Raw genomic sequence first — 12846 nt, 5'->3', positions numbered from 1 at the left:
GACCTACTGTAATAAGAACACACAAAAAAATAGCTGCTTAACCTCTGACATTTTTGCATGCATTTGCCATTCAAGAACTATTAAGCTGGCAGACAAGATAAACACATAGCTCTTTTATTCACTCTCAGAATCTAAATTAGATGTGTGATTTAGTTATAGCATCCAACAGAGGTTCAAAACTAACTGCTTCTCAACATTGAGGAAAGAAACCAGAATTCTTCCTTCGGAGCAGAACTGAGATATAATAAGTACAATGCCTACCTTTATTACAACAGAAGTAGAAAAACTTTCAGTAGAGAAAGTTCTTATATAAATGACTATTTTAAGTAAATTTTGGAAACTGGCATCTAATGATACAACCATTCATGACAAAATAATGAAGCGACCATTTTGCAATGAATACTGTACCAATGCAAGTACTGGAAACAGTGGATAATTGTCAGGGTTTTATTTAAAACTTGGTAACCGAGTGGAAAAATTTAAACCTGATGTTGCTAATAAAAGAACACTCTTCTCTGAGCAGAGCCATAATTTTGAGAGAGACACTCCCTTTGTCACTTTCAATAGCTAGAAATAGATGAGTCTGCAAAACACTTCTTGTAAATCAGACTGACGCACAAGTATTTTTCTAAGGAAACTATAGTGTAAAACCTATCCATCTCCTGGAGACAGCACATAATGCAGTCAGACTGATCCTTTTTTAAAGCAGTCTACCCCAAACTTTAAAAAGATCAAACATATCCAGAACATTACATTCCATCTCCCTGGACAGTCTGCAATTATTTAAGAGATTAAACCAGGCCAACCCCCCCCTTCCATATGTGAATTGCGTGCCAATTCCCAGAACATTAATTGTTTCTACTATCTGATGATGAACTGCACACTAGTAGTTCACTGGCAATGCATCACTTTTACCTGTCATAACGACAAACCTAGTGAACGGTGCAAGCGACGTTCTAAGCGATGGCTAATACTGTTTTCTTTTTAAGGAAACTCAATAGTTCAAGTTGACAGATTTAGTGGTGTTTTCAAACTCCAGAGGGAAGACCAAAAGAAAGGTACTGTCTATGCAGGAGGCTAAAAGGAAATGATTAGCCTTACCAGACTCTACAGAATGGCTCAATAACTTTGCCATGAATCTATCACCTCACATCACTTTCTGAAATGTTGTACTCAAGAGAAAAAGGTTTTCCACTAAAGAGGAGTTGAAAAAATGGACTTATGCCCAATAGAGATCTAAGAGGTAATATTTCTTCCACTTATTTTGAGAAATCTTTTGCAGTTTTCCTTGGTTTTGTTAGAGGATCTGGTGATGGCTTTCCTGGAGCACATGGCCCCAAACTCCGGCTGGCACAAAAACAATTTCAAAAATTTGCATGGCAGAACAAGTTCCAAGTTCCTGCCAAAGTCTGAAAGAAGGAGCCAGTCTGAAATTTGACTCATTATGAAAAGTGTTAACTTCTGTAGATCAGTATGCGGTCATCACTGTCTACTGGTTTTATTTTACCACGAGAGTTAAAAGCAACTTTCTCATTAATGTACACAAAATGCATAACTGTGATCCAGCAAGATGAATGCTTGAGAAGTTCCCACTGTACAACATAAATTTGGAGTAAGAATTAGCTCTGGTTAGGAGAAAAATCAGTTGAGTGAAATTGAGAACAATTTGTTCAAGTTTCGCCACATGATTCACTGTAATAATACAAGCTGCAGCAATAAAAAAAATGGTAAGCTTTACCACTGATAAATTTGCTATTGCTTACTATTGCTATACTATTATCAGCTTTGTCAAAAACAATATCCTTTACATTCTAGTAGGTAAGACTGCAAAAATAAAGTCACAGCCTTGTGACCTTGATAACAAATGGAATAATTACCTAAATAGTCACATGCTTACTTTAAGACTAATAATTAAAACTGGAAGGAAATTGAGGCCCACAAAATAATGCATCTGAGAAAATAAGTCAGATTTCTCACATTTCTATGACTGAACTCTTCTACATCACTTGCACTAAAGAAACAGTGGGTCAAAGTTAACCAGTACATCTCATATAAAACCATACTGCATTCCACGTAACAAAAATTTACACCACTCATCTACTTCTTACAACATCTGCTCTAAACTTTCCCTGTCAAAGCACGACACCCTACATGTGATCAATAGAAATGGTCTATCTGAACAGAAGGGTGTTGCTGACAGATTGACTCCCTTCATTTCTGAACACTGTGCCAACTTGAAAAGTTTCTGGGCACAGAGAAGACCTTTTCTCTTGCATTTAGGTAAAAACAGGGAAATAATAATGCTGGTAACAGGCTTTTTTTTTAATAGTTTTCCATAAGTCAGAACTACCACACTTTCAGCAGTAATTCCAGGAGTTGTAATAACCGCTTGATACATTCAATTTTGGCATCAGATTCTTTCCTGTCTCTACTTCTGAATACATACGACATTGAATATTCTTTACACAAAGCTTAATGCTTACTATACATCTATTTGTAACTTCAACCTACCAACAGAAAGAAGTAACTATACCCTGTCTAAAGACATAAGATGAGCAATGAAAACATAAGTCATCTCCAACAAGAGGCTTGCATTGAAATTTGGAAGAACAGCAAGCATTTTGTTTTGTTATGATGTTGCAAGATGGGTGGAATTTACAGTTTCTTTCTTAAAAGCTACCTTTCAAATTCCAATGAAGTGTTACTACTGAAATTTATTACAAAAAGAATACTAGCATTAAGTCATATTTGAGCCACTCTATGAACATTTTTTGCAAACAAATTGTAAAAACACTTTAAAAGCATTAAGCAACTTCAAAATATTCTTCATTTCTGCATACATTTTTCTATATAAGTCAAATCATACTAGGAGAACATATTTTTTTAAATATGGCTTGAGCTAATTTTAAACATGGTTGGAAAAGTTTGGCCTACACTGATTAAAATCTATATTTATAAATGAAAGGAAAATTTAACCACAAAAACTGTTCTTAGTTTAGAAAAACAAGCATATCACTGCCAAAATGCTGTCCTAAGTTTAGATTGCTGTCTGACTAAAACATTATAATTACGAGACACTAAAATGGATTTCTAAATGTTTCAAGATGAAACAGCCATTGGGCAATTTGCAAGATATGCAATTATCTTCTGGATTCAAACGCATAATGCTAATACTTGATCTGAACAAATGCAGGCTGTAGATCATTGCTTGTGTGGATAATGGGGAAAATCAATGTTAAAATCAATACTAACACCAGATAAGAGTAACCATAATGAAACCTAAGAGCAAAATTACCAAGTGATGTGGAATTAATTACTTAAACATAAAAAATATTCTTGGGGGAAGAAAAAAGATTTTTAATCTCTCATCCACTAATCCTGTCTCTCCAAGAGCAGATCAAGCTGAATAAAGGCTTATCAGCATTTTTAGCGTTGTTAAAACTGCGTCACTGGCCATAGGAGGTGTTTCAGGTGACCTCTCATATGTAGCAAGACAGTAACATTTTTACCTTCAAAAAGCAGACAGTGTTCCTAATAGATCTGAAGGGCCACAAAGTCATACTTTCTGTTACCTCCCAATTAATGTTTTTATCTGGATGGAATCATTAGCAAACTGACCATGCAAAAAAGTAAACAAACAAAACAAAAAACACCCACACACAAACCCCAGATGTGTATGTTCATTTCATATATAATGATAAAAAAATTCCAGTTACTTTGAACAGCAAGCTAAATCTTGATCTGTGACAACCATTCCCAGTTTGATTCAATGAACAGGATAAGAAAGAGACTGGAAGAGAAAAGTGTCCAAGAAGAAAGTTAATTTGTCACTCACCAGTAAGTCTCCTTTGACAACAGGCCAACTCAATCAGAACCAAACACCTATCTTTACAGGAAAAATGAACTTCAAACTCAAACGTCACTGGAAAACTGCCCTAACTACAGAGAACCAGCTTACAAAAGAACTGCTTCACATCTGCTAATCCAATGCCGGATAATAGCAATGCAATCCCTGAGCACTTAAGACATTTCTTTTCATACATGAGTTTCAGAAAAATATACAGATTCTGACCGAGCTTGAATAGCGTGAAGAGAGCAAGATAAAACATTTTTATCAGGCTGCTCTATATGGAACCAAATCAACACTTAAAAGCAATCCAAAAAAAACAGAGAACGATAAATCTGCCAAACATCAGACTTCACCAGAGCCATCAAGCTCTAAATGCAGATCACCCCTCTTAAAATTGGTAGTTATTCTCACTACATTCAGTTCTTGAAGGGAAAATATCCAGCAAAATCCCCCCCAACAGAAAAAATATATAAAAAAGCAAAACATACATGCACTGTTCTGAAGACCTATAAAGATATTACCAAAAAAGAAAGTCTTCACAGCACAGGAAAGGCTTGCAGTTCTATATACACTTAGTGGTTGAAATGGACTACCTTTTTTTTATCTGAACTTAGGTACCAATACATTTGGCAATACTCTATAATGCTGTTTCAGTGAAACCTGCAAGATCAGGCTCAGTATATACCTAGAAAGAATTAACCCAAGAATTTTTTTTAAAAAACTGACCAGTTGCTTATATTACTTAGTAATTTTACAGTATATGCACAAGTTTCTTCCATAAAAAATTTTGTCAATCTCTTCTGTATTAACATTTGAGATTGAAATTTGGGTCTCTATTTCACCTGTAAGCAAAGACAGAAGACGTGCTTCATTCTAAAAGTACCCACAGCTTTCTTTCTAGGTCAGACTTAAAAACAGATTTCTACAGCTTTCTCGATCAAAGTGATTTTAGTCATTTTCGAACTGCTTACTCAGTGAAGCAGATGTTGGACAGCTTTTAAAAAGGCCAGAACAAAGACTTAAATGATTATTGAAACATACAGATGGAGTTGTATCAGACATTTTATAGGATGAACCATATTCCCTATGGAAATGAAAGGGCAGAAAATAATGTTAGACTTAGCCTGAAAAAATCTTAAGAAATGAACTGGTATGTAACATAACAGCTAGTAACCAGATACCAAGAGAAAAAAAAAAAAATCACTTAGAGACTTTATCACTTACGAGAGATATGTAAACGAGGCTACCCAGATTTACCAGATACCCTGCTTCTGTACCCACTCATTCACTCTTTTATTCAACTACCAGTCCTTCCTACTGGTCCCACACTGACCTCTCTGACAATCCATTTCACATACTCACAACCCTCTCTAGGCAGTTCAATATAAGTTTGGATTTCTGTAGGGATTTTTTAGCAAGTTTCTTAATAAGCCCAGCAAGAATCTTGACATTCTCATCACCTCTTTTCACATTTTAGAATAAAGTTTTCAGTCACATTTTGACATTGCACTCTGTTTCTATAATGTCAAAAAGTTTCAAGTTTACAGAAGAAAAGCCTGTTCTTCAGTGATGTAGAAGTCTTAAGAAAATGCTGATCCCACTAAAATGAAATTGTCTTATAATTAAACTGTATGCATCTCAGTTACATTAAAACATAAAAGGGTACGCATTTTTAATAATTTAATCTTTAAATAAGTTTTTAATAAAGCAACCAGTTTAAATCTACACAAACATCTAACATGGAGAGGGAAAAATTTAACAAAAGCTATGAAGTCACCAGTTACAAGGTTTAAAACATGTCATGCCTAGGTTACAAGCTCATCTGTAAAAATTAAAAGATCTGTTAGCACTCTTCACAGTATGCCACATTATGACTAAAGTCACATCTATATTAGCAAGTATCACTGATTAGATTAACTGTGAAAGTATCACTGAATAGATTAACTTTAATCTATTTTAATCATTCCAGATAATGCTCTCTTTTACAGCAGCTCATCACTACTTCTTTTAACAACCAGGCAATGAGACAGAAGATAGAAAAAAATACCATATTCCAAACAACCAAAATAAACTATATATTCTTTAGAAAACTTCATCCAAAAACTAACTCTGCATAGTAGAAAATTTGATGCATTTGCAACATAGTATGATTTCAGTGTTCAAAAGTTGGCAGCTGCATAAAATAAATTCAGAGAGCTAAAAGTTAAGAAAATTGTGGAAAATCCACCTTTGTTTTTCCTGCCTGTTCAAAATAGTATCTACCAGCAGCAAATTTTCTAATTCATTTCTAATTCTAACCTCACAATGCCTACACAAACACGTATTAACTTTTCACAACTTCAAGGATATAAAGTTTGCTAGTAACAGGTACATACGCCAGCAGTAATATATGAGATTCTGCAAACAAATAGTAAGTCAGAATTTAACATGTCAAAAGTTATTAGTCATAGCAAATACCAACTCCAATCAGTACTAGGTTAGTTATTGACTCAATATAAGTCAACATTTTCAGTGGAAAAAATACAGAGACTCTATTTAGGTTTAGTATTCATTATCAAAAATGGATATCAAATGTCAAAAATCTTCTCTAGGATGCATTCACTGTAAAGACTACAAAGGGCATGATTCAACACTGCAAATTAAATCCTACTTTTATTCATTTTCTTAATACTTATGCCATCACATTAACTTGAAGAAAGCACAATTTTAAGAACAGCACAGGAACTCATCAGCTGCCAACTTGATGCTGATACTTTGGAAGAAGTCAGGGTTTGACACCTAAAAATGTTTGCATTCAATGATTCTGCTTCTGGTGCATCAGCAGCATTTTCAAGAGGGATACAAATGAAAGAGATTAACTCTATAATTAAGATAAGCCTAAATTTAGTGTTAAGGGAGAGAGAAAGCACATCCCTAGCCAGAAAGTCTTCCCACTGATAAATCTCAAAGGCCTGCTACAGAGGTTAAAGATAACAGTTTCTCCAACAAAAATCACTGAGAGAGAGAATGTTTTTTAAAGAGAAAATACAGGCAATTGAACTACAGGGTCTTTACCAACACTATACGCTCCCATAATTTAAGTTATAAATGAAAGCTGCAATTAAAATTGGTACTGTTGAACCTCTGGAGGTCTTGCTGCTAAATTGCATGAGCAGCTCTGGGAGTCCACAAATCAAATATCAGATTACTAAATTGTATGTCACAGTGTGTTAATGACATATTAATTACAATTCTAGAGTACCCCAAATAAGGTATTTTGATCATTAAATTATGATTAATGCAGGGTGGAATTGGCTACTAGTCTGATGTACCTCTCACTACTGATGTCAATTGAAATCTCACATTTCATGAAACAGCTCACATAGTAGCAAGTTCAGACTAGCATGACTTTGCTACCCTTAAAAACAGTCACGGGAATATGTATTTTTCAAACAACATGCTGCATGAAACACGACAAGTATTTTTACACATTTTCAAAACACTGAAGTATCTTAAATTTCTTCCCTTTGAGTCCTGTATTCTAACAGGAAATGCCAGAGTGTAACTCAGTGTTGAGCATCCTTAACAACTGAAGTTAGGCATTATCCCAAAAGCAGGCTAAGACATAGCATAAAATAAAGTTTCTCAGATAAACCCTTGAGGAACTATGTTGATAGGTAGAAGGCCAAGCCATATCAAACTGTTCACTCTGTTTTTTTTATTTTAATATCACTACAAAACCTTGGTCTTTTAATAGAACGCCTACATCTTAAATTATCAGATTATCAGCTATGAAATGCTTAACTAGAAAACAAAATAATACATATGGTTTAACAGTTGAAAAACTATTATAAACAAGTCACCAATTTTTCACTATTAGTCTCATTAGAAAAGAAATTTCATTAAATTCCATTAAAGAAACTTCATTAAAAAATGGAATTTCTTCAATACAGAAAAAAAAATTAAAAAAATATAGAAAGTGGTTTTTGTAAGTATTCAGTTCCAAACCAAAACACATAAAATGTTTAAAGGCATCAAGCAGCAAATTCTGCTCTGTATTAGCTGTTTGACACAGAACAGTCAGAACCAGATTTTGAAGTTGTAGGAGATGGCATCTGATGAGACAAAACAGCACGTGTTACTACTGTAGCTCAAATATAACTGGAATCTTGCTCCCAAAAGAAACCTTTCTAGATATCCTGTTTATTGGATAAGGGAAGCAGAGACGACGCTTGCTCTTCACCATCTTGCAAGGATACCAGCAGCTAGCAGGTCAGCCTACACTTACTAACTGGGCGATACGACACGAAGACCCTTAGGCCTCTTTCTTCCCCATCTTCAACAGTCAGATTCAAAGGGTGGAAAATGGACAGCCACATGCTTTAGAGAATTACAAGTGACACAGCCACAAGTGACACGGCTGCAGCCATGCCCAGGCACACATCTCAACCACACTCATGGGCTAAGGTGCTCTAATGCATGCAAGTGTCTGCAAAGAAGTTTTCATCTGTTTGTTTTCAAAGAAGTAGGGCTCTAACTTTTTATTTGCAGTAAGAATCTATTTCTGTACCTATAAATGTGGAAAAGAACCGAGCAGAAATAGTCCAACTAAGTCTTTAACACACTGTAAACTGGGAGTACCGTCTGAATACAAGGAATTCAGAGGAGCACTACATTCAGCACATAGATAGATGGTCTACTAGAAGTGGAATTATAAATGTTCTTTGAAAACTTTAGCATTTAGAGTTCAATTCATAGAATCACTCAGGAAGCCATTTAATAAAAGACCTTAGTGGAGTCAAAAGGAGCTGCAGAGCTTGGTATTTTAGGAAACCAAGGTAACTCCATTACCATTTAAAAATCTTGATTATGTGTCAGTGTTTGTGTTGTCTGGTATTGTTTCTCTTCGTTTAGCAAGAGAAATGAACTGCCTGGTTTTGGTTTGTTTACTTCTTGTTCTCCTGTAAAAGCCTGTGTTTGGTTCACATCTTTTAACGCTTCTGAGTACAACCAATTTGGTCACTTCACTCATTCTGTGATTTGGTGAGGGAGTACAAAATCTATTATTCATACATTAAAACAAGCAGGAACAATGAGCATGTCTGAGGACAGAGTAGTTTACAGAGAACACTTCGATGATTCAAACACTAATTTTTAGAAAAGACAAGAGTAGTTTTAAGCAAAATTAGTTCTCTTTCTACAAGCAATGTGTGCTGAGCCACACAAGTGCTTCATAAAGTCCCATCAGACAGTCTATTTATTTAGTCTTTGAGGCACCTCTGATACCACCACGAGGAGAGAAGAGCAAATAGATGTGGATTTTCTTGCAATCATAAAGCATGCCTTAAAAACAACAAAAAACAAATTCAATAAGAAAGCATTCAAGAGATTAAGCAATACCTTTGAGAATCAGCAGAATGAAAGTGATACCTGCTCCCTTGACATCTAAAATAACATAAAAAGCAGGCATATAGCAAGGGATAACCGAAAAGCCCTTAAGACTATCAGGAGTTTTAATATCACAGGAAGGAGAGTCTTGGAAAAACACACTGAAAAGCAGCAAGAGGGAGGATGGGAAAAAAAAAAAGGTATTGTTTCAAGAAATCTTGGGGGTGGGGGGAAGCTCTCCATCAGATTAAACGCAAATGAATTTTCACAAACTCAAGAAAGGACTGTGAGTGTACCTAGTTTAGTAATTATTTTTGTATAGACCAGTAATGATTCCCTTAGTTTTCAAAAGGTGTAAAAACTCTTAATACCAAAAAAAAAAAAAAAAAAAATCAAATTAAGGAAACTAAGTTTCTTATAGCAAAACAATTAATAGTGTTAAAATAGCTTTAGCCAAGCCACAGGAACTTAGTTCTAAAATTACTATGGCTTTTCATTAAACAGCATTTAAACAGTGTACCTATGTCTAAAATATCTTTTGTTAGTGTTCCCATTTTCCTATTTATTCAAATCAAAGACAAATTCTTGAATCAAGAATTGAAGTATAAAACAGAACATGCCAGACTTAAGAGCGCATCTTCATATGTAAATTAACCAAACTTTGCTTTGTATAGGTTAAAAAGCTTTAAAAATATATGGCCTTGCCTATGAATTTTAACCTAGTTTTAGTATCAAGAAAATGGCTCTGTCCTTGAGAAAATTAAAACTAGCAATGTTATAACAATCCTATTGTAAAAAACCTATTACAGAATCACAGAATGGTTGAGGTTGGAAGGGACCTCTGGAGATCATCTAGTCCAAGCCCCCTGCTCAAGCAGGGTCACCTAGAGCACACTGCACAGGATTGCATCCAGGAGGGTTTTGAATATCTCCAGAGAAGGAGACTCCACAACCTCTCTGGGCAACCTGTTCCAGTCCTCTGTCACCCTCACAGTGAAAAAGTATTTCCTCATGTTCAGATGGAATTGTCTGTGTTTCAGTTTGTGCCCGTTGCCTCGTGTCCTGTCATTGGGCACCACTGAAAAGAGTCTGGTCCCATCCTCTCGACACCCTCCCTTCAGATACTTGTACACGTTGATAAGATCTCCTCTCAGCCTTCTCTTCTCCAGGCTAAACAGGCCCAGCTCTCTCAGCCTTTCCTCATAAGAGAGATGCTCCAGTCCCCTAATCATCTTTGTAGCCCTTCGCTGCACTTGCTCCAGTAGTGCCACATCCCTCTTGTACTGGGGAGCCCAGAACTGGATGCAGTACTCCAGATGTGGCCTCACCAGGCCTGAGTAGAGGGAGAGAATCACCTCCCTCAACCCGCTGGCAACACTCTTCCTGATGCAGCCCTAGGCAGCATTTATTTTATATGGTGTTCATAAGATCTAAACAAAGATCGAAACAAAATCTTTGTCTAAACAAAGATTAGGAGGTTGAAACTTTACAGGGAGCTCACAGGGAGAAGGCCAGGACAGAATCATAGGAAGCCAGCAGAAGGGCAAGGGGATTTGCACTTGAGTTAAGGTGAGAAAGAATCTAGCTTGGCAAGATTAGAAATAGCTGCTGAAGAACAGATGCCCTGCTGGAACAGATTAAACACATGAGTCTGCCACTTGAGCTAGTGGAAAAAGGATCTGACAAATCAAGTAACCCCAACACTGCTAAAAGTCCACATGGATGTGAAGTTGGTGTCTTATGGTAACACTTAATTTTCTTTTCAGATTGCTTTTGTAAGGTGAGTAAGAAACACCATGAAAGCAAAACTAACTGAAACGACTAAAAGTTTAGAACATATCAGAATCAAGGTTTCCATGTGCAACTTCAGTTTGGCCTTGTCCCATAAGATACAATCCTATTTTCACTCCAGATTTCTATCTCGCCATGTATCCAGGGTGGGCCAGCCTCTTTGTAAGAAGCTTCACTTCTGCAGCACAGAAGCGCTTTAGCAAGGAGTAAATGGAGAAAAGAGTCTCTGAAAAGATGGGAAAGTTCTTTCAGAGATTTTTAATCACTTCACTTTTACCATATATTCCCTATATTTGGCTGCCTATTTTATTTTATTTTTTAATCCAAACTTTTCAGAAGTTGTAAGTGTACTGCTCATTTTCTGAATGATCAGTTTGAAATTTGGCTTCTCAATGTACAGTTTCACATTACCTTTAATCTTACTTACACATCTGGGTTAAGTTAGTGCAGAAGGAGAAGCAGCTTTCATTCATATTAGATCAAACACTCGTTAGAATAGCTTCCATCTGACAGAAAGCCATCACCCCAAAACTCTGTCAGACCAACTCTCCCTGTGGTCATGCAACTGCTAGATCCACTACAACGAAAGCAGCAGTAACCCGCAGTCAGGGATGGTGAAGGAGCGAGACCACACCTTTCAGTTGCAGCCTATGTATTGACCAAACTATGTTATATGCACTGTTAAACTGGGCCCCAACTTGCTGAAGAGCACTAGACAGTACAGCTGCCACCGAAGCTTTAAATTCGGAGTATTAGAATAACATAATAAAATCTGATCGGAATTTCAGGCAATAGGCTTCAGATTTCTGTGTTCAGTTGAAGACATACTTTGACTTTCCTCCTTTTATATGCAAGCATCTCCATGTGTAAAGAAAAAAAAGAGACTATTAATTTCTCAGTGTTACAGCAGGATTAGTTTGTGTTTGAGAAACATTTAAGTACTGCAGTAATAAATAATACTGAAAAGTCCAAAAGGAGGGAGTGGGTGGTGTCTTCAAAACAAGACACAGCCATTATGGAGACATTTAGCAATCAATAAGCAAAATACTGAATAACTGCCCATTATGTGAGCATAGCTCATTCTGTGTACTAACATAAGCACTGTTTTAAAAAAAAACAAAAAAACAATTACAATCAAGTATTGTATCATAATGAATACACATAAGCACCAAAGTGAAGTTGCACAAGTAGTTTAATTCTAGCATTTATTTTCAGCACTCAGCTTTTTGCAACCAAAATTATCCTAACAGTTTGACTGTGGGAAGTTACATGGTTTACTCTGACACTCATCTTGCACTTCTTACACAAGAAACCATTCAGGTCAAAATCCAACTTTGTCAGAAGACAAATCTAGCTGAGATAGCACACTACATGCCAACACCAATGGGAGAAGCGACAACACACACAGTAAACAGGGAAAGCCAGCCAACTACATTTGGCGAAACCTGACTCATTTCTGTGCATGTGCAAGTCATAATACCGATCCTGCTTCCCCCCCCCCCTTCCCCAAAAGGAAAGATACCAAGTTACAACAATAAGCCTGCGTTTATTCCTCTGGGCATAGCAAGAAGAGCAAACCCCGAAACCGCGGTTTCGGGTAACGTACACGTTTCACACACACAGCGCGTATCCCCCGACGCGTTCAAGCTCTCTCCTGCCGCGCCTCCTCCGCTGGCATCGCCGCAGCTCGCAGTCCTCCTACAGCACGGCCGCCCTGCCTGGGGGGAGAGACACGGGGGGGCAGGTGAGAGCCCGCGGCGCAACAGGCCGCAAGGCAGCCCGCAGGCCGGCGGCGGAGGGAGGGCGGCTGCCGGCGGCTGGCCCGCCGGCAGCCGCCC

The 12846-nt window shown here is 37.0% G+C and overlaps 1 protein-coding gene across 2 annotated transcripts in view; it reads right to left on the bottom strand.

Annotated features, from left to right (window-relative positions):
* The window catches only part of LCLAT1 (lysocardiolipin acyltransferase 1), a 127221-nt gene extending 114484 nt beyond the window's left edge, over nucleotides 1-12737 (bottom strand). For both annotated transcript variants that reach the window (XM_026086486.1, XM_026086485.1), the window contains exon 1: nucleotides 12615-12737. The gene's annotated coding sequence lies outside the window, so the exon portion shown is untranslated. The remainder of the gene's footprint in view (nucleotides 1-12614) is intronic.
* Between the last annotated feature and the right edge of the window lie 109 nt (nucleotides 12738-12846).

Source organism: Apteryx rowi, unplaced genomic scaffold, assembly GCF_003343035.1.
Source record: "Apteryx rowi isolate R43461 unplaced genomic scaffold, aptRow1 scaffold_696, whole genome shotgun sequence".
NCBI lineage: Eukaryota > Metazoa > Chordata > Aves > Apterygiformes > Apterygidae > Apteryx > Apteryx rowi.
This window is presented reverse-complemented; position numbering and strand designations above follow the sequence as displayed.